General features: G+C 37.8%; 1 protein-coding gene across 4 annotated transcripts in view; it reads right to left on the minus strand.

Annotated features, from left to right (window-relative positions):
- The window catches only part of LOC129143984 (uncharacterized), a 320066-nt gene that overhangs the window by 59295 nt on the left and 240874 nt on the right, over positions 1-19897 (minus strand). The gene's annotated exons all lie outside the window — the stretch shown is intronic.

Consider the following 19897-nt stretch of genomic DNA (forward strand, 5'->3'; position numbering starts at 1 on the left):
ATATATATATTTGAATGTTTGGAAGACAAAGTTGTAGACATAACTTAGAGAGTCAGAGACGTGGAGAATAGAAGACAAAGGGAGGAGCAACTGAACAGATTAAGTATAAACATATACATTGTTTCCAAAAAGAAAACAGTGTAGAAAACCCTTAAAGAGATCATGAAAATAGGTCAGGACTAAAGAACATTTCCTAATTCAGGGTCCACTGAGGCCCTAAACCTGGGCAAGAATATAGACTTTTTCTGGGGCAGGATGTAAAGAAAGTTTAGCACACTGGAGAGAAAAAGAATAACCTGCAATTTGAGAGAATGAAGGAGGGAAGTACAGACAGAGAGAGAGAGAGAGATAAAATATGGATCATATAAAAAGATAAATAAAAATAACCTTATATTTCTGAACAACAAAATAGAAAGCCAAAAGTAATTAACAATGAAGAATTAATGCCTTTACTATTTTGAAGATAAATTATTTTCCATCTAAATATTACAGTCATCTAAACTAGTAATCATGTATTAGCATAAAATGAAAGTATTTTCAGGTTTCGATGTATCAAACATTTGTCATTCCACGTATCCTTTTTTGAGGAGAGAATATATTGAGAATAATATTGTGATTGTTAACTATTTTTGAAATTAATACATAATTACCGTACAAATGTATGAAGTACATATGATATATTGATACATGCATACAATACATAATGATTAAATCAAGATAATTAGGATATTCATTACCTTAAATATTTATCATTCATTTGTGTTGTGAACATTTCAAATCTCTCCAACCTACTTTGACATGTACAATAAATTATTATTAACTATATTCAATCTACTGTGCTATCAAATACCAGGACTTACTTCTTCTATGTGACTGTATGTTTATACCCATTAACCAGCCACTCTTCACCCCACCCCTCTCAGCCTCTGGTAACCATAATTCTACTCTCTACCTGAATGATATCAACTTTTATATCTCTCACATATGAAGTGAGAACATGTAACATTTGTCTTTCTCCACCTCATTTATTCTACTTAATACAGTTACCTCTAGTTCCATTCATGTTGTTGAACATAACAGGACTTCATTGTTTTTATGGCTGAATAGTATTCTATTGTGTATATATACACCATATTTTCTTTATCCATTCTTCCATTGATGAGTACTTAGATTGGTTTCATATCTTGGCTATTGTGAATAGTGCTGCAATAAACTTTGTGTGTTAAGTAAGCCAGAGAGTACCCAGATTATGTACTGTTTCTGGGTATGTCTGTGACAGTAGGTTCTGGATGATATTAGCATTTGAGTTGGTGGCCTTAGTAAAATAGAGTGCCCTCCCCAAAGTGGTTGGGCATCAACCACTTTCACAAAATGTGAAGGAAGGAGGAATTCACCCCTTTTCCCCCTGCTTCCTGACTGAGCTGGGATATCCCATCTCATATTTTCCAAACCTCTGACTGAAATTTATATAATCAGTTCTCCTAGTGATGGCAGCAGCAGCCCGTCTGGAGCAGCTGCTGTGTGGACACCAGCTGCAGCAGGGGAGGTGCAATCAGGTCTAGGACTAGGTGGGAACCCCCTCAACTACTGAGTTGGCGGGGTGGGGCCCCATGCTCCTGGGTGCAGCTACAGCCACCCAGCTGCAGTTCCAGACCCAGCTATCCCTGTCCTCTCAGAGGCCCAGGAAGTCCCCCCGCCTCTGCAGGCTTGAAAGTGCCTGCTCCCTCTCCCTGGCCTCTCCCCACTCCCAGTACCTGCTCTGGAGCAGAGCAAAGTTGTGGCCAAGTCTGAGTGCTGTCAAAACCTGGCCAGGTGTGCATGAGCTCAGGGCATGCTGACATACCAGGCCCTGTCATCTTAACTCCCTCTGGACTTTGAGCACTGAAGAGCACAGGAGTGGGGCCAAAGGGGCTGAGGGTGGCTCAGCAACAGGCCTGTAGACTCCTCTCTGTGTGGACAGCCTGGGCACCATGGATGGCATGTTAAAGCAGACAGGTTCCTAGGTGGGAAGGAGTGGGTCCCTGGTGAAACCTCGACTTCAGGCCAATGAGGGCCTGAAGCCTAGGGGCCAGGCTGCCAGTCCTGGGTGAAGTCCATGGCTCAGAATGAGAACTTCATTGATGACCAATCAGCCAATCAGATCCACTGGTGGCTGCCCATAGACGCATCACCACATGCTTCCTCCATTTTGGAAACATAAAAACCCCAGGCTCAGCCACACTTATACTCTTGCTAGGATGACCTGCCCACAGATTGGAGCTGCCCTCTTTGAGAGCTGTCTGTTGCTTGGTGAAGCTTCTCTTCATCTTGCTCACCCTCCAGTTTTCTGCTTACCTCATTCTTCCTGGTCGCAGGATAAAAACTTGGGACCCACCAAATGGTGGAACTAAAAGAGCTGTAACGCAAACAGAGCTAAAACACCACCCCACCACCACCACTTGCCATGTTGTGGGCAACAAGAAGGAGAGAAGAATTGTGGCCCTTCTGGGACCCCAGACCTCAGGGCTTCCTAAGCCAAGGCTGTGACACACTGTAACACCCTCTTTGGAACTCTGCAGATCCTGGCATCTCTGAGCTTTTGGGTGCCATCACATTCCCCTTGTCCAGATGCTTGTGCCGGCAGCAGAAGCCACTTGCAGTACGTCTGGTCCAGCCACAACCTCACATTGGAGCCAGTGCCTGTGCTGGGGCCTGGAGCTGCCAACCCCACCACAGCCAGTGCACTTGGCTGTGCACAGTGGCTGGACCCCATGCTTGCTTGCTCACACACCCCTCATCACTCTGTGCCTGGCTCACCCTTGGCAGACAGGGGATCTAAGTTGGTAGTGTGAGCTGAGAGTAGCCTGCAAGGCCAGGTGGGCAGAACTAGCCCAGTGGACACAGGCAAAATCCAAGCAGAGGTGCCACAGGCCACAGAGGTTTCTAGCTGGTGAAAAGATGCCTTAATGATCCTGTGACACTAGTTCTCAGTCCTTAGATGGGGAGTAAATTAAACGACTGGCTTTCATGAGTTTCTAGCTTGCAGATGGCAGATTCTGGGACTTTTCAGCCTTTATAACTGCATGAACCAATTCCTTAAAATAAATCATGACAGAAGATAGATGGATCTCATTCTGTCTAAACACACACATACACACACACACACATACACATACACACACACACATTACAGCTGTGGAGTCAGTTCTGCAGACCCTGACCCCACGATGGATGAATGACGTACACTGACACAGATATTCTGCCTGTCAGTTCAGCTTAGGGTCCGGGCCCCTCACAGACATCAAGGAAGGTGCTGTAAAGAGTAGCAGCCACCACCCTGTTCAGCCAGCGAAGCTCTTTTTTATTCAGTATAGATTAAATGACAAAGGTCTTGAGTAAACACCACTAGAGGGTAATTGACCTGGTTGCCTATCCCCCAAGTAGAGAGCAATTATGCACCTGCAATTTATCAAATGTTGGTCTTAGGACCACATGAGTAAACGAGCTATTCAGATAAACTACTCTACATTCCTTTGTACCTACTTTAAGCTGTTTACTCAAGGTAGGATTAGGCTGCTTTCAGCCATAACCCTATCTTCACATTTTTGCAAAACCTTCCAGCCTTCCAAAATGATTTGTCTCTATATCCTATAACTTCATCTTAAAATTTTTCCCACCAGCCTGACTGAACTCCCACACACACACAACCACAAACACACCCTACTGTTTCTATTTCTCTTGAGAAATCTGGCTGATATGATGCAGGCTACAGAAAATGAAAAATCTAGCAGAGAAGTGAGGTAGACCAACACCCCAGGAAGAGAGAAAGGTGATAATGTCCAGATATGCACATGGATAACAAGTGTAGAGGGCATTGCAGCAGATCAAAAGACTTTAGGAAAGACTTCTTTAAGAAGAAAGTTGTTAATTAGCTGATGTAAATGAACACCTAAATATAAGATTTAGCGAATAGTAAATAATTTGTGACTGGAGTATTGGTACACAGAAAGTTAAGTGAAAGAAGCTATAAAACATGTATTAAATGCAAGGGAAATTAAACATATGCAGATATGACCAAGTAAGCCTATCTACTGTGTGGCTGTTTTGTGAATAGAAGTTACTACCTTTTAATCTCGATAGTCAATATTAGCCTCACCAATACCATTATATGTTCACTTATGGAGGATCATAGGTAGACAATTTATGTCTGTGTACTGGGGCTGTGGGAAAGAAAGAAAGTTAAATCTTCAGCTTCTATGGTGAAAAGTCAATAGATAATGCCTGAAGGACCAATATGCATGTCCTCTGGAGACATGGAAGTAAATCACAAGAACTAAGCTAGTAGATTTGAAAACAGTTAACTGAGGAAGAGAAAATAAGAAATGAAAAACTGAAGATGCCTATAGCCTGCTTTATTTTTTTGATAAACCTTATAAAATATTTGTCTCTTTAAATTACATGGAAGCATAACTTTGATAAATTGAATTATTATAATAATTCTAATCAGAAAGTACAGAAAATATCAGCATAGCTATATAAAAATCATGAGTTGTACATAATTTTTCAGAGAAGATGTGCCAAGTGCAGTCAAAGTAACAATTATCAAGAAACTAGATGGAATAAAAGACTAACAAAATCAACTTTAACTTGCAACTAATTCATATGTGTAATGAAAAAATGATTATTCAATGAGAAATGTGGTTGATAAATCAGAGAGACCTGAATATGCTTGTAAATTCTTTGATGATACATGGATATTGTATTTGGCCTGCAGTAGTGTTAATAAGACCACAAGAGAAATGTGGTGTGTAGAATTCCCTTTTAAGTACCAAGTGAATTAACATTTAATCTTTTTGATTTAGTCAATTCTCTCCTTTGTTCTTTTCACAAAATAAATCAATTTGTTTCAAATAAGGCTTAATATATTTTTACACAGTGAAGGTTTGTTTTTGGAATTTCTGTTTATCCTACTCTGTCTTTTGGCTTTTTGAATGCAATAGATGGAAGTTTCTTTTTACCCTCTATTTCTAACACCAAAATACGTGTTCTATAGCATTTGTGGAGTTACATGTTAATCAGCAAATTAATTTAAAAAGGTAAGATTGCTTGCTTGGTGGAAAAGTGATTAATATACCTGAGGGTGATAAATTTGGGGGGCTTATTATTTTTACCAGAAAACAATCATTTGTATCTATACCAAAACAAAATATACAAACAAACATGAAATTTTCCTGTGTTGGAGTTGTTTAATTAATTTTCTGACCATCACGGAATCGTTTAAACCATTAACAAAAAGAGAGTTTAGATATCTGATACCTTAACTGTTCTTCTATTAATATTTATGTAAATTTCTACTTCCCGTTAGAAAGTTGCTTCACATCCAAGTTAGAATGAGAGCATTTCTTGTATGCTGTATTTTGAGTTATCTATATTCTATAGTAAAAAATTTAGAAAAATACTTTGCAGATTAAAAATGCGTTATTTTTCAGAATATGTCGACTCAATAAATCTCATTTTTTCCATTTTTTTAACTTTTGTATTTTGAAACTAGCCAAATCATTTCATAGAACTGATGTTTATGGTATCTTTTGAACAAAGATAGAAATTGACCCTCCAAATCTTAAAAGTTGAGAAAATTGCTTTTGTCTTCTCTGAGTTCCTTTCTCAGGAAACTAACCACCATACCTCCCAAGTAGTATCAAGGAACTGAAACTTACCAGATCATCACATCTGAACAGTGAGACCTCAGTTGCCTCACCTAATGCCTGGGTAGCTGGGATTATAGGTATCCCATTTCTGGCTAATTTTTTTTTATCTCTAGTAAAGATGGGGTTTTGCCATGTAGGCCAGGCTGAACTTCAACTACTGGCTTCAAGTGATCCACCTGCCTCAGCCTCCCAAAGTGCTGGGATTATAGACATAAGCCACTGTGCCCAGCCTATTATATTTAAATATGAAATTCCCTAACAGTTTTAGTCCTGCACCTTTAGTCACTGTCATTCCTATTAGTTAAGAATTATTACTCATTTCACAGATAAGGAAACAGAATAAGATGAAATTGAAATTGAGAAAGAAAAGAATTTTTATCTGAGTAATGCAAGCATTCTTTAATTATCAGGCGCAGAGAGGCATTAAAATGTGATAGCATGTGACAGCAGTCATACCTCACTCCCTTGAGCTAGAATCTTTTGAAACCACTCACTATGTGGGCACTAGATTAACGAACACTAGGTAGCCATAAAATGCCATATGCTGGGCACCAGAACTCATAACCTTGAGATTCAACAATGTATGTCCAATCACTAATCAATGTTATTTCATAAAAATACATAAATAACCTTATAGTTCAACAATGTATAGCCAATCACTAGTCAATGTTATTTCTGTAAATTAATAAAAATTCTTATCAAACAACTTTGTATCAACTCACTCCTTATTCTCTTTTACCTTTAAAAACGTGCTTTAACGAAGGATTAACAAAACACTTTCCAAGTCAACATACAAGTGTTTCCCAGGCAGCTGTCCTTACTTTAGCTCAAGTAAGCTCTTTACAATTGTATCTTGTGCCTCATCTCCTTCAAAAAGATTCTAGCAGCAAAGCCTCTGCTTCCAATAGGCTATGCTTATTTTCAAAAGACCTGTTGATTGAGGTTTTCTATGTGGTGTGTAGCTGACAGAATAAGTTTCTTATCTTCTTTTATTTTTTCTGATCAGTGCTTTCTGACCTAGTAGTAATATATGCTTTATGAAGAACTAAATCAACAGAAGCAATAACAACAAAAAATCAAAACTCCACAGAGAGTAGGAAATGTTATAGCTATTATCACTTATCTCTGAGAGGTTATCTTCCAATACGATATTGAATAATCAGATTTCCACTAAATAGCTTCTGTTGGAGTCCATAAAATGATTACTCAAAATATGGCACTTGGGCATGTTGAGCTCTTTTGAACATCAAAAGGCCTGAGAAATAAATCTCAGGATCCCTCTAACTTTGACTTGTTTCCCTCTCTTCCCCCACAAGCTCAAGGAGGGACACTTTTTCTGGAATGTCTTTATTTGACCAAGAAATCTTTTACCAAGGGAAACACAATTTTCTTCTATCCCTTCTTTGAAATCTCATAATTTCACTAAAGAAGAGTAAAGAATGCAACCACACCTGGATGGAACTTATTTTCACAAGATAATATCTGCCTCTTGGGGTCATTCCAATTATTTACAAGTTAGTTTCTATCTCTCTTATCTATTCATTCTCCTGAATAATTATTTCCTGCACCTCATCAGAATCCTCTACATTTTCCATCTCCTCCCTCCCCTATGGGAAAATGTATATAAGTTTCTGCACCCCATTGAGGTTGGGGGTAATTAACCCGTGATTCTGGTTGTGTACATTCATATATGTATATGCCTTTGCTTGTCTGCTTCTCACCCATTGATTTTTCAGTGAGCCTTCAGAGGGCAAAGGGGAAGTTTTTTCCTCACCCCAACATTTTGCTGTTGTTGGTAGAGGAGTTAAGTTGAAAAGGTCAACACACTGAGTTTTATTACATGAATTTATTATATGAAATATTTAAACTGAAATTTTCTTTAGCTGGTAATAAAAAGTATTGGTATGAGTCACTTAAATGATAATCTCAATATGCCTACTAAATGAATAGCACAAGTTTAGAAACTGTTTATTAAACAATTTTCAGTATGCATATTGACAATGTGATGAATAATCTGTCTTATGCTATAAAACACTGGCATAATAAATTTATTTTACCACTTCTTTAATTTTATTTTAATGCTATTTACAATGTTATTGGAGATTTTGAGGTGTCCTCCAATTAATAGAATCCCTCTTCTGCACCTATGTTTTAGGTAATTGAGAAAGCTAATACTGTACATAGTATGTGGAAGCCCACATATCAATTTTGGAGATCATAGTTTAGTGTGGAAACCAAAAGCGTTTGCTAAGTGGACTACAGAATTGTCAGATGTGTACTATTCCTAGATAAAACCTTATTTAGACAACCTCCTCATGTAGACAGTCTTGAAGAATGGAAGGGTGAGACGGAACTCATGCTGATTGCAGGTAAGCCAATTTCTACATTTGCAAATGTATGAATAAGTCATGTGTACATATTCCCAAGAGAATGTGAAGCTCATCTAAGACTCAGGAAATATTTCATAGAAATTAAAAGCTGGGAAAGTGCATTTCCCCTGAACACACTAAATATTTATTTACTTAGATTATTATATAATTATAAGCATCATTAATTGCATGAAACATTTCTAACCAGGACTTGGATTTAAAAAGCTTCTGGTGAGAGGTGTGGGCAAAGCCAAGGGTTAGCTAAGAGGTAATCTAGGTGACATGGTTTGGCTGTGTCCCCACCAAAATCTCATCTTGAATTGTAGTTCCCATAATCCCCACATGTCATGGGAGGGACCCAGTGAGAGGTAACTGAGTCATGAAGCTGTTATTCCCATGCTGTAGTACTTGTGCTAGTGAGTTCTCGCTAGATCTGATGGTTTTATAACGGGCTTTTTCCTCTTTGTTTGGCACTTCTTCCTGCCACCATGTGAAGAAGGACATGTTTGCTCCCCCGTTTGCCTTGATTGTAAGTTTCCTGAGGCTTTCCCAGCTCTGAAGAACTGTGAGTCAATTAAACCTCTTTCCTTTATAAATTACCCAGTCTCAGGCAGTGCTTTATAGCAGTGTGAGAACAGACTAATACACTAAATTGGTACTGAGGCAGTGGAGCACTGCTGTAAAGACACCCAAAAATGTGGAAGTGACTTTGGGAGTGGGTAACAGGTGGAGGTCAGTTTGGAGGGCTCACAAGAAGATGGAAAAATGTCAAAAAGTTTGGAACTTCCTAGCAATTTGGAGGACTCAAAAGACCGGAAGATGTTTGAAACTTTGAAACTGCCTAGAGACTTGTTGAATGACTTGGACCAAAATGCTGATAGTGATAAGGACAAAGAATTCCAGGCTTGAGGTGGTCTCCGATGGAGAAGAGGAACGTGTTTGAAACCGGAGTAAAGATCACTCTTGCTATGCAAAGAGACTGGTGGCATTTTGCCCCTGCCCTAGAGATCTGTGGAACTTAGAACTAAAAAGAGATGATTTAAGGTATCTGGTGGAAGAAATTTCTAAGCAGCAAACTGTTCAAGAGGAATCAGAGCATAAAAGTTTGAAAATTTGCAGGCTCATAATCTGATAGAAAAGAAAAATCCATTTTTCTAGGGAGAAATTCAGGCCCTCTGCAGAAACTGGCATGCGTAATGAGGAACTGAATGTTAATCACCAGTTAACACCAGTTAATCAACTCCAGGGCATGTCAGAGACCTTCATGGCAGCCCCTACCATCACAGGCCCAGAGGCCTAGAAGAAAAAAATGGTTGTGTGGGCCAGGCCCAGGGCCCCCTGCTCTATGCAGCTTAGAGATATTGTGCCCTGCATCCCAGCTGCTTCAGCTCCAGCCATGGCTAAAAGGGGACAATGTACAGCTCAGGCTGTTGCTTCAAAGGGTGCAAGCCTCAAGCCTTGGTGGCTTACATGTGGGGTTAGAACTGTGGGTGCACACAAGGCAAGAACTGAGGTTTGGGAATTTCCACCTAGATTTCAGAGGATCTATGGAAATTCCTGGATATCAAGCCAGAAGTTAGCTGCAGGGGCAGAAACCTCATGAAGAATCTCTGCTAGGGCAGTGCAGAAGGAAAATGTAGGGTCAGAGTCCCCACACAGACTCCTCACTGGGGCACTGCCTAGCAGAGCTGTGATAAGAGGGTCACCATCCTTCAGACCCCAGCATGGGAGATCCACCGATGGCTTGCACCGTACACCTGGAAAATCAGCACACACTCAATGCCAGTCTGTGAAAGCAGCCAGGAAGGGGGTTGTACCCTGCAAAGCCACAGAAGTGGAGCTGTCCAAGGTCATGGGAGCCCACCTCTTGCATCAGTGTGAGCAGGATATGAGGCATAGAGTCAAAGGAGGTCATTTTGGAGCTTTAAGATTTGAGTGCCTACTGGATGTCAGATTTGCATGGGGCTTGTAGCCCCTTTGTTTTGACCAATCACTCCCATTTGAAATGGCTGTATTTACCCAATGCCTGTACCCCTATTGTATCTAGGAAATAATTAGCTTGCTTTCAATTTTACAGGCTCATTGGCAGAAGGGACTTGCCTTGTCTCAGAATGGACTTTGGACTATGAACTTTTTAGTTAATGCTGAAATGAATTAAGACTTTGGGAGACTCTTGGGAAGGCATGATTGTGTTTTGAAATGTGAGGACATGAGATTTAGGAGGGGCCAGGGGCAGAATGGTATGGTTTCACTGTGTCCCGACTGAAATCTCATCTTGAACTGAGGTTCCCGTAATTCCCACGTGTCCTGGGAGGGACTCAGTGGAAGATAATTGAATCATTGGGGCAGTTACTCCCATGCTGCTGTTATTATGATAGTGAGTGTGTTCTCAGGAGATCTGATGGTTTTATAAGGGGCTTTTCCCTCTTTGTTTGGCATTTCTCCTTCCTGCTGCCATGTGAAAAATAACATGTTTGCTTCCCCTTCTGCCATGATTGTAAGTTTCCTGAGGCCTCCCCAGCCCTACAGAACTGTGATTCAATTTAACTTCTTTTCTTTATAAATTACGGAGTCTCAGGCAGTTCAATGTTTCATAGCATTGTGAGAATGGACTAATACACTAGGGTAAACCAGTGAATGCAACAAAATTTCCAAAATAATTAAACATAATTGCAAAGAGCTATAAATCAAGATAGTGTCTGTTTTAGTCCATTTTATGCTGCTATAACAGAAAACCTGAGACTGAGCAATTTATAATGAGCAGAAATCCATTTCTCACAGTCCTGGAGACTGGGAATTCCAGAATTGAGGGGCTGGCATCTGGTGAATAATTTATTGCTGCCTCATAACACATTGGAGGTATCAGATCATGAAAGGGCAAAGAGAGGGAAAGAGGGGGAAGAGGGGAGAGAGAGAGAGAGAGAGAGAGAGAGAGAGAGAGATTGCAGAACTTCCCATCTTATAACTAACCTACTCCTGCAATAATGACATTGATTCATTCACTCGGCCCTCACAGTCTAATCACCCTTCATTAGGATCTACCTCCCAACACTGCTGTATTAGGAATTAAGTCTCCAGCACATGCTTTTTGAAGATCATATTCAAACCACAGAAGTGTTCTACTTTTTCTTACGTGGCTGTCTCTTGTTATAAAAGACATCTTTGCTTGAAACATTTTTCTTCAAGTAAGATAAGCATTATGTGTGGAAAACTTACATTTCTGATCAGTAGATTGTTTTACAGCAGTGTCAGGAAGTTCTAAATTATGTCTTTAAAATATACAAATAATTTTTAATGCAGAGAAGTGTACTGAAGGTTCACTGTTACTTGTTATTGTTTTGCTTCTGAATTATTTTCTCTAATTTGATGTTAGTTACTTTACTTCCATGAAGACTTCTTTTACTGAACTCAAGCAGTTCAAAATTGTTACAATATGCAGTCATAACTCCCAATAATTAGGCATTAATACTTTTTTTCTGATTTCACAGAGTGAATTAAATCTTAGATGTAAACTAGTTCTTATAAATAATACTTATATCACATAGCTATGAATTCTCAAGAGTGTATTGTTTTATTATTAGTTATTACCAAAATGCTGCTATAACAGAAAACCTGAGACTGAGTAATTTATAATGAGCAGAAATACATTTCTCACAGTCCAGAGGTTTTGTTGCGTGTGTGTGTGTGTGTGTGTGTGTGTGTGTGTGATTTTTTGAGTTTGGATTTAATAACTCAAGGGGAAGAAATTTTGGCTTCTACCTTTGTAGTTTGCCTCAAATTGGCTGACACGGGGTTTTACCAACTGCCCCTGTGTGCCTCAAGGTCAAGGTAACTGAAACTCAAATTTACCCTATTTGCAAATATTCTTAACTAAAAAGCCAGAAATAGAATTTTTATTTTCACTTAGTTTTGGTATTTAAGTATTTCTAACTATATCAGTATTTAATTAATTCCATTAAGAACATTTTTTTCAAAATGTTTAATTGTACATTTTTGATATTTTTCTCTTGTTTTCCCAGTAAGATCCTCAATAAAGCTACTTAGTCTGCTTGCTGAGAAGAAACCTCATATGTTTAAAAACTACACTTACACATTTTAAAAATATTATTTTTAGACATACGGCTCTAGCATAATCTTTACTCCGTATTAGTAACATTCTAAATGTACTTATTAAATGCTTATTTTGCATTATAATGAAAGGAAGCACTTTGTTTCTTACTACTCTTGAATGTTCATCCACGAATAAATAATAAATATCTTTTTCTTACACTTTCCCACCAAAATTGTAGAACTATTTTCAGATTGCTGTTATTTTGATGCTCACCATGATCCATGTCTCCCAGATTTCATGCTTGGGGCAGTCCTGTCACACTTTCACAGTGAGCTGGTTCATATGACTGGCTTTGGTCAATGGGACATTAGAGAGCGTCACAGGAGAAAATAAGAGATCTTACTTGAGGTATTGTCCTGTGAAACTGTTTTTTCTTTGGAATTCAACTGCCATATTATAAGAAAAATAGAGCTATCACATCAAGAGATATCACCTGCAGAAAACAGAGACTTGTGGTCAATTGCCACAGCTGAGCTCCCAACTAACAATTATCATCACTTGCCATTTAAGTGAGTGAGCCTTCATGAAAGTATAATTTCCAGCCCAAATCAAGCTATGCTAGGTGAGGCTAAGTAGCACCAATGAACTAGTCTCGCTAAGTTCAGTCCAACCCATAAAACCCTAAGCCATTAAGTTTTAGGATGAGTTTGTTATATTGCAATAAATAACTAATAATGTTATTGTTAAATGTAGAATATAGCCTGTGAAAATGAATTGATGTGTATTATTAAAGATAAACAATACCTTAAGCAACTATGAATAGTTTTTAAATAAATGAACATAGATATTTCTATTAAAACTCTTCTGAAGTTTGCTTTCTTAAACCATTCACGTAACTTTTTAAGTTTGATTTCCTTCATCTGTAAAATGAAAAATAATACTACTAAAAATTAACTTGCATGGAAATTGTGGCTATTAAGTGGAACAATATATGTGAAAATAAACCAATGTCAATCTTAGATAGATAAAAGTTCATAAATAATTGCTATTAGTATTATTGGTCTGTTATTACCTCCAGAAAATGTAACTTTTGAGTGTTAAATATATTCCCTTCTCTTTATAGGTTTTCTCAGTTCCATACCATAGAAATTCTTTAATGCAGGCAACCCTCAAAGATACTGCAGGTTCAGTTGCAGACCAACACAATAAAACAAATATTGTAACAAAGCAACTTGTTGCAGAGAGTTAGACAGGCCATGAGTGGGGGAGGAGAGGGCTCTCTCCCCAACCCACCAGGACCCTAAGGTGATCATTGGATGACGGTTTGACAGTTATCACGTTGCCTCTCTAAAAATGATAATTTGGCTGTCACTGCCAGGGAGCGACAATCTCCTGATGGTCCACAGCTGTCACGTTAAAGTGTTAATTGAATGAAGATACCAGGAAGAAGTAACTCCCGGGGCATGAACATTAAAAGACAAAATGGAGGAGTATGACCTTTCAGGGTCACTCCACTGGAAAAAAAAGGGAAGAAAGCCTCAGATGGACATGCGTAGAACTTCCTAAGCACACTGCACATGCTCACTTCCCAAGTGTAAGGAGGGCACTGCATTTGTGGGCAGCCCAACTTAAGGGAAGATTCATGGGAAAGGGGCACAAGACGCCAGAGGTGGGCTGCTCTATGAAGTCCTAGGATCAAGGTAAAATGCTGCATTTGACCTTCTCAGTGCCCACATGGGTCTCCTCCAAGTGTACTTTCCTTTCTTTACTGCTCTAAAGCTTTTTAATATACTTCCACTCCTGCTCTGAAACTTGCCTCGGTCTCTTTTTTCTGCCTTACATCCTTCAGTCAAACTCTTCTGAGGAGGCAAGAACTGAGGTCGCTGCAGATCCGTACAGATTCACCACCAGTAACTCGGATCCCTTCTGCCATTCACAAAGTCACACAAACCTTTTTGTTTCCCAGTGAATATACTAGTTATATTAACACTAAACTGTAGCTTATTAGCTTATTAAATATACAGTAGCATTGTGTCTAAAACAACTAAGTGTGTAATATTATTGTGTCTAAAAACAATATACATAATTTGATTAAAAATACTTTATTACTAAAAATTGCTAACATTTATCTTAGCCTTCAGTGAGTTCATAATCTTTTGGTTGGTACAGGTTCTTGCCTCAGTGTTGATGGCTGTTGACTGATGAGGGTGGCGGTTACTGAAGTTTGGGATTGGCTGTGATAATTTCTTAAAATAAGACAACAGTAGGGTTTGCCACAGCAATTGACTCTTTCATGAGCTATTTCTCTACAGCATGCCCTGTTTGATAGCATTTTACTCACAGTGGAACTTCTTTCAAAATTGGAATCAATCCTTTCAAACCCTGCTGCTGCTTCCCCAACTATGTCTTCTGTTGTCATTTCAATAATGTTCACCGCATCTTCGGCAAGACTAGATTCCATCTCAGGAAGATACTTTCTTTGCTCATCCAAAAGAAGCAACTCCTCATCCATTCAAGTTTTATTATGAGAATGCAGCAATTCTGTCCCATCTTCAGGCTTCACTTCTAATTCAAATTATATTGCTATTTCCACCACATATGCAGCTACATCCTCCATTGAAGTCTTACACCCCTCAAACTTATCCATGATAGTTGGGATCAACTTATTTCAAACTACCATTAATGTTGATATTTTGACCTCCTCCCTTAAATCACAAATGTTCTTAATGGATCTAGAATGGTGATCTCTTTCCAGAAGATGCTCAATGTACTTTGCCCAGATCTGTTAGAGGAATCCCTATGTGTGGCAGCTATAGCCTTATAAAATGTATTTGTTAAATAATAAGACTTGAAATTCAGAATTACTCTTTGATCCATTAGGAATGAACGTTGTGTTAGCAGGCATGTAAACAATGTTAATATCCTTGGATATTGGAGTGATTGGGTGTCAAGTGCATTGTCAGCAAACAGTAATATTTTAAAAAGGGCTTTTTTTTTTCTTTTTTTCCTGAGCAGCAGATCTTTACAGTGTGCTTAAAATTTTTGGTAAACCATGTTGTAAACAGATGTGCTGTGATCCAGGCCTTATTCTTCCATTTACAGAGTACAGGCAGAATAGGTTTAGCATAATTCTTAAAGCCCTAGGATTTCCTGACAGGTAAATGAGCAGTGGCTTCTGATTCAAGTCACTAGCTGCATTAGCTTCTAGCAAGAGAGTCAGCTTGTTCTTTGAAGACAGGCATTGACTTCTCCTCGCTGGCTCTGAGAAGATGGTCATCTCCTTCCATTAGAAGGCTGTATAATCTAGATTGAAAATCTTTTGTTTAGTATAGCTACCATTATTAAATATCTAAGTCTTCTGGAAAACTTCCTGCAGCTTCTACATCAGCACTTGCTACTTCATCTAAGACTTTTGTCTTATGGAGACTGCTTCTTTCCATGTACTTCATGAACCAATCTTGCTAAGTTCAAACTTTTCTTCTGTACCTTCCTCATCTCTCTAAGCCTTCATAGAATTGAAGAGAGTTAGGACCTTGCTGTGGATTAGGTTTTGGCTTAAGGGAATGTTGTGGTGGATTTGATCTTCCAACCAGCCCATTCAAAATTTCTCAGCATCAGCAATGAGACTTTTTTGCTTATCTTAATTTCCTTCAAAATCTTTTTCTTAAATTCCCAACTGGGCTCACTATTTATTGCCAGGGATCTAGTTTTTGGCCTGTCTTGGCTTTTTTTTTTTTTTTTTTTTTTTCCCTTGAGACAGAATCTCTTTCTGTCACCCAGGCTGGAGTGTCACCCTCAGCTCACTGCAATCTCCACCTCCAAGTTTCAAGTGATTCTTGTGCTTCAGCCTCCCGAGTAGCTGGAATTACAGGTGTGAGCCACCACACCCAGTTAATTTTTATATTTGCAGTAGAGAGGGGATTTCACTATATTGGCCAGGCTCGTCTCAAACTCCTGGCTTCAAGTGATCTGCCCATCTCAACTTTCCAAAGTGCTGGAATTACAGGTGTAAGCCACTGTGCCTGACCTCTATCTTGGCTTTTGACAGGCATTCTTCACAAAGCTTTGGATTTAAAGTGAGAGATATGTGACTCTTTCTTTCACTTGAACACTTACAGGCTATTGTAGGGTCACTAAATGGCTTAATATCAATAATGTCATATGTCAGGGAATAGGAAGGCCTGAGGCAAGAGAGACAGAGGAGTGGCTGGTGTGTGGCAAACTGGGAACACAAACGACATTTATAGATTAAATTTCCTGTTTTACATGGGTGTGGTTTGTGATGCCCCAAACAATTATGTTAGTAACATTAAAGATCACTTGTCACAAATCACCATAATAGATAATAATAATGAAAAAGTTTAAAATAGTTTGAGTTATCAAAATGTGACAGAAAGATGCAAACTGAGCACATGCTGTTGGAAAAATGGAGCCGTCAGAGTTGCCACAAACGTTTAATTTGTTAAAAACAAAACAAAACAAAAAAAACCCTCAGTATCCTTGAAGGACAATACAGTGAAATCCAATAAAGCAAGGTATTAAGTAGTACTTAATATTATGAAATAGAGCAGATATAATCTTCTTTAGGGATAGACATTATAAATTAAAATGTTTTCTTTTTATTATCAATCCCTCTTTTTCATATTTTCTCTGAACTTGCATCCAATTTTCTGCACACTTTCTGTGTAAAAATTAATAAATAGTTTGATACTTTATTGAAAGATAAATTTTGTATTTACTGGTTTTTCAGTTGCACTGGGCACTGTAATTTTCCTATTTTTTCCTTTTCATCTAATCACATCAACCACACCAGAATTCCCTATCAAACAGAGCATTCAGTGCTTTCAACTATGTACTCTAACATCCTTCACATGCAGTTAAACCATAAATTGGGAGTATTGCCAAAAATAATTATTCTTTTATCCCATATATTTTTATTCCTGAGAATAATGTATTTTCTTTGGTTTTAAACTTGATATCCAGCTGGGTCTAACTTTAATAACTCTGTTGTAGAAGAGATTACTGGGAGCCATTTGAGTTATTTCTATCAGGTGGCAAAAGATGAATTAACAGTGTCAAAACACCCAATTTGTGGTAGTACATTGTTGAAGAACAAACACATCTCCTAATTGGAAATTGACAGCTTTGGCACTAATTTGAACTAATCATTGCTAACATTCACACTAGCCTCCATTTCTGCAAGCTCTATTAAGTCATTAAAATGCCATGACAGTCTTCTCCACAGGTGTGGAAAACCAGATCCTTGCCTGTGGCAGACTTAATTAAGATAACAGCTGGATAGTTAAACTTAAAAAAGAGAAATCCAAGAGATGATAATATTTTTCAGAGTGCCCAAAATGAAAAGACTAGTAGGGGAGTGGCTTGTTTTTATTTTATCCAGAATTTGTTAGCTGAGAATTATATAATTTATAGATGATTGCTAAATATGTAATGAAATTATGATTAAAATGTTAACATAATTAAACAGTACATATATTAAGATTGAGCTAAATAATTTTAAACTTGGAGTTTGTGGTTTTACTGATAGCTCCTGGATAGTAAGAACATGCATTTGCTGTTGCTCGTGTTTTTCTTCCATTAAACAGTCTACCTTTCTCTCTTAATGACATAATTTGATATAACCATTCCCAGAACAGTTTATTGGACTTTGAATGCAAGAAGAGAGTAAGAACAACAATATAAATTTTCTTGTGATAGAGGAACTCTTACTGGCTGATAACAAATTGGGTGGGTCACCATAGCATTTTTCTCTCGGAAAAATATTTGTCTTAACATTTTCGTGAAAAGCAAGATATTATAGAGATTTTAAAACCCTATATGATGCAAGAAATCTGGTTCCCCACAAACTATCACCTTTCTTAATTTGAGTCTAGAGTCAGTCTTTAGCATAGATTATTCTTGAATCCTAATCTTATCTTAAATCTGACCTATTAAAACTACTGTCAAAAATATATGCAGTAAGCAACATTTCTATACAGAAACATAATATTTTAAAAACTATTTTCATCTCATTTAAATTTTCAATATATCTCAATATGTATTTGGTTATATATATATTCAAAACATTAGATATATAAAATTAAATTTCAATTTATATCTGTTTATCTCTTTATATTACTATGTATCTATGTCTATCTATCTGTTATAGCTGAGCTTTACCCCACAAAATGTTCATATTGAAGTCATAATCCCCAGTACCTCAGAATGTGTCTGTGTTTGGAGATATGGTCTTTAAAGATGTAATGAAGTAAAAATTAGGTCATTTATGAAACATTTCCCTATGAAAAGAAGACATTTGGACACAGATTTACAGAAGAAATTCAGCCTCAAGTCTGTCTTTGGACTCAAATGGAAGCATTTACTCATTCCTGTGTTTCTAGCCTATAGGTCTATCCTGGAAACTTACAGATTCTGGACTTTCTGGCCTCCATCCATAATTAAGTGAGCCAATTCCTTAAATAAGTCTCTGTCTTTACTTACACACACACACACACACACACACACACACACACACATCCTGTCGGTTCTGTTTCTGGGGAAATCCCTGACTGAATGAACTATTTGTCTATTTGTCTTTCTGTCTGTCTATCTGTCTAGTAACTGAGAGGGAAAGAGAGATTTTGTTAAGAGAATTAATAAATCGAACACTTCAAAGTATGCAGGGTATTTCAAGTACGAAAATAAAATTCTGTAAGGAAGGTAAAATAAAAAGATAATTTCTATGAAGAAAATGGAAATACGTGTAATGCTCAAAACTTAAAGAATAGCATCTATGGACAGATAGGTGGAGAAACTGATAATGATAGTGACTATATAACTGCTGTGGTAATTTCAATAGAAAAATTAAAAGAGAAATATATCTATTTTAAAAATCCTTGGGGGGATGCAGTGGCTCACAACTGTAATCCCTGAACTCTGAGTGGCCGAGGTGGGAGGATCACTTAGGGCCAGGAGTTTGAGACCAGCCTGGGTAACAGAAACCCTGCCTCTACACAAAATAAAAAAGTTATCTGGTAGTGGCATGTGCCTGTAGTCCGAGCTATTTGGGAGGCTGATGTGGGAGGACTGCTTGATCCCAAGAGGTTGAATTTTAGTGAGCCAAGGTCATGTGCCACTGCACTCCAGCCCAGGGGGACAGAGTGACACCCTAGAAAAACAAAAACAAACAAATGACAACAACAGAAATCCCTCAGAATTATAAAATGCTGACAGATACCTTATTTGAACTGTTTAATCCCATGTAGAAAACACACTGAAATATTTGAAGGGGTATATATGCCCCCACATGAAATGATAAATACATTAGGGATACTGAAACTGAAATGTATGCAGGGCTCTGTTTACTTAATTAATAAAGTGGTTTAAAAACAAATGTTAAATTAAAATAAAAGTGTATCATTAAAATTGTAACAGGTAGGTCTCTGTTGTAAAAAAGGCAGCCTACGATGTGTATACACAATCTTTTATATATTATATTATGGTTATTTATGTATATATTCCTTCATTTTAAACTCAGTGTTACTGGAAAAATCATACTTTTAGGCCAAAGTGTAATATTAATCAGTGTGAGGAAAGTGCTACTGAAAGAACTTTTGATTTGTGTTCAAATAATACAGTTTAATTATTTTAAACAAATTTTGCAAGTGTACCAGGAGATTCTGAAGTGCCTTTATAAGTCGTCACAGATAAACCTAAGAGAAAAAAAGTAGTAAATTACCTCCAGCCTCAATGAGCTTACCTATTTAAGTCATAAATTAAAACACAGTGTA

This window comes from Pan troglodytes, chromosome 4, assembly GCF_028858775.2.
Source record: "Pan troglodytes isolate AG18354 chromosome 4, NHGRI_mPanTro3-v2.0_pri, whole genome shotgun sequence".
Lineage (NCBI taxonomy): Eukaryota > Metazoa > Chordata > Mammalia > Primates > Hominidae > Pan > Pan troglodytes.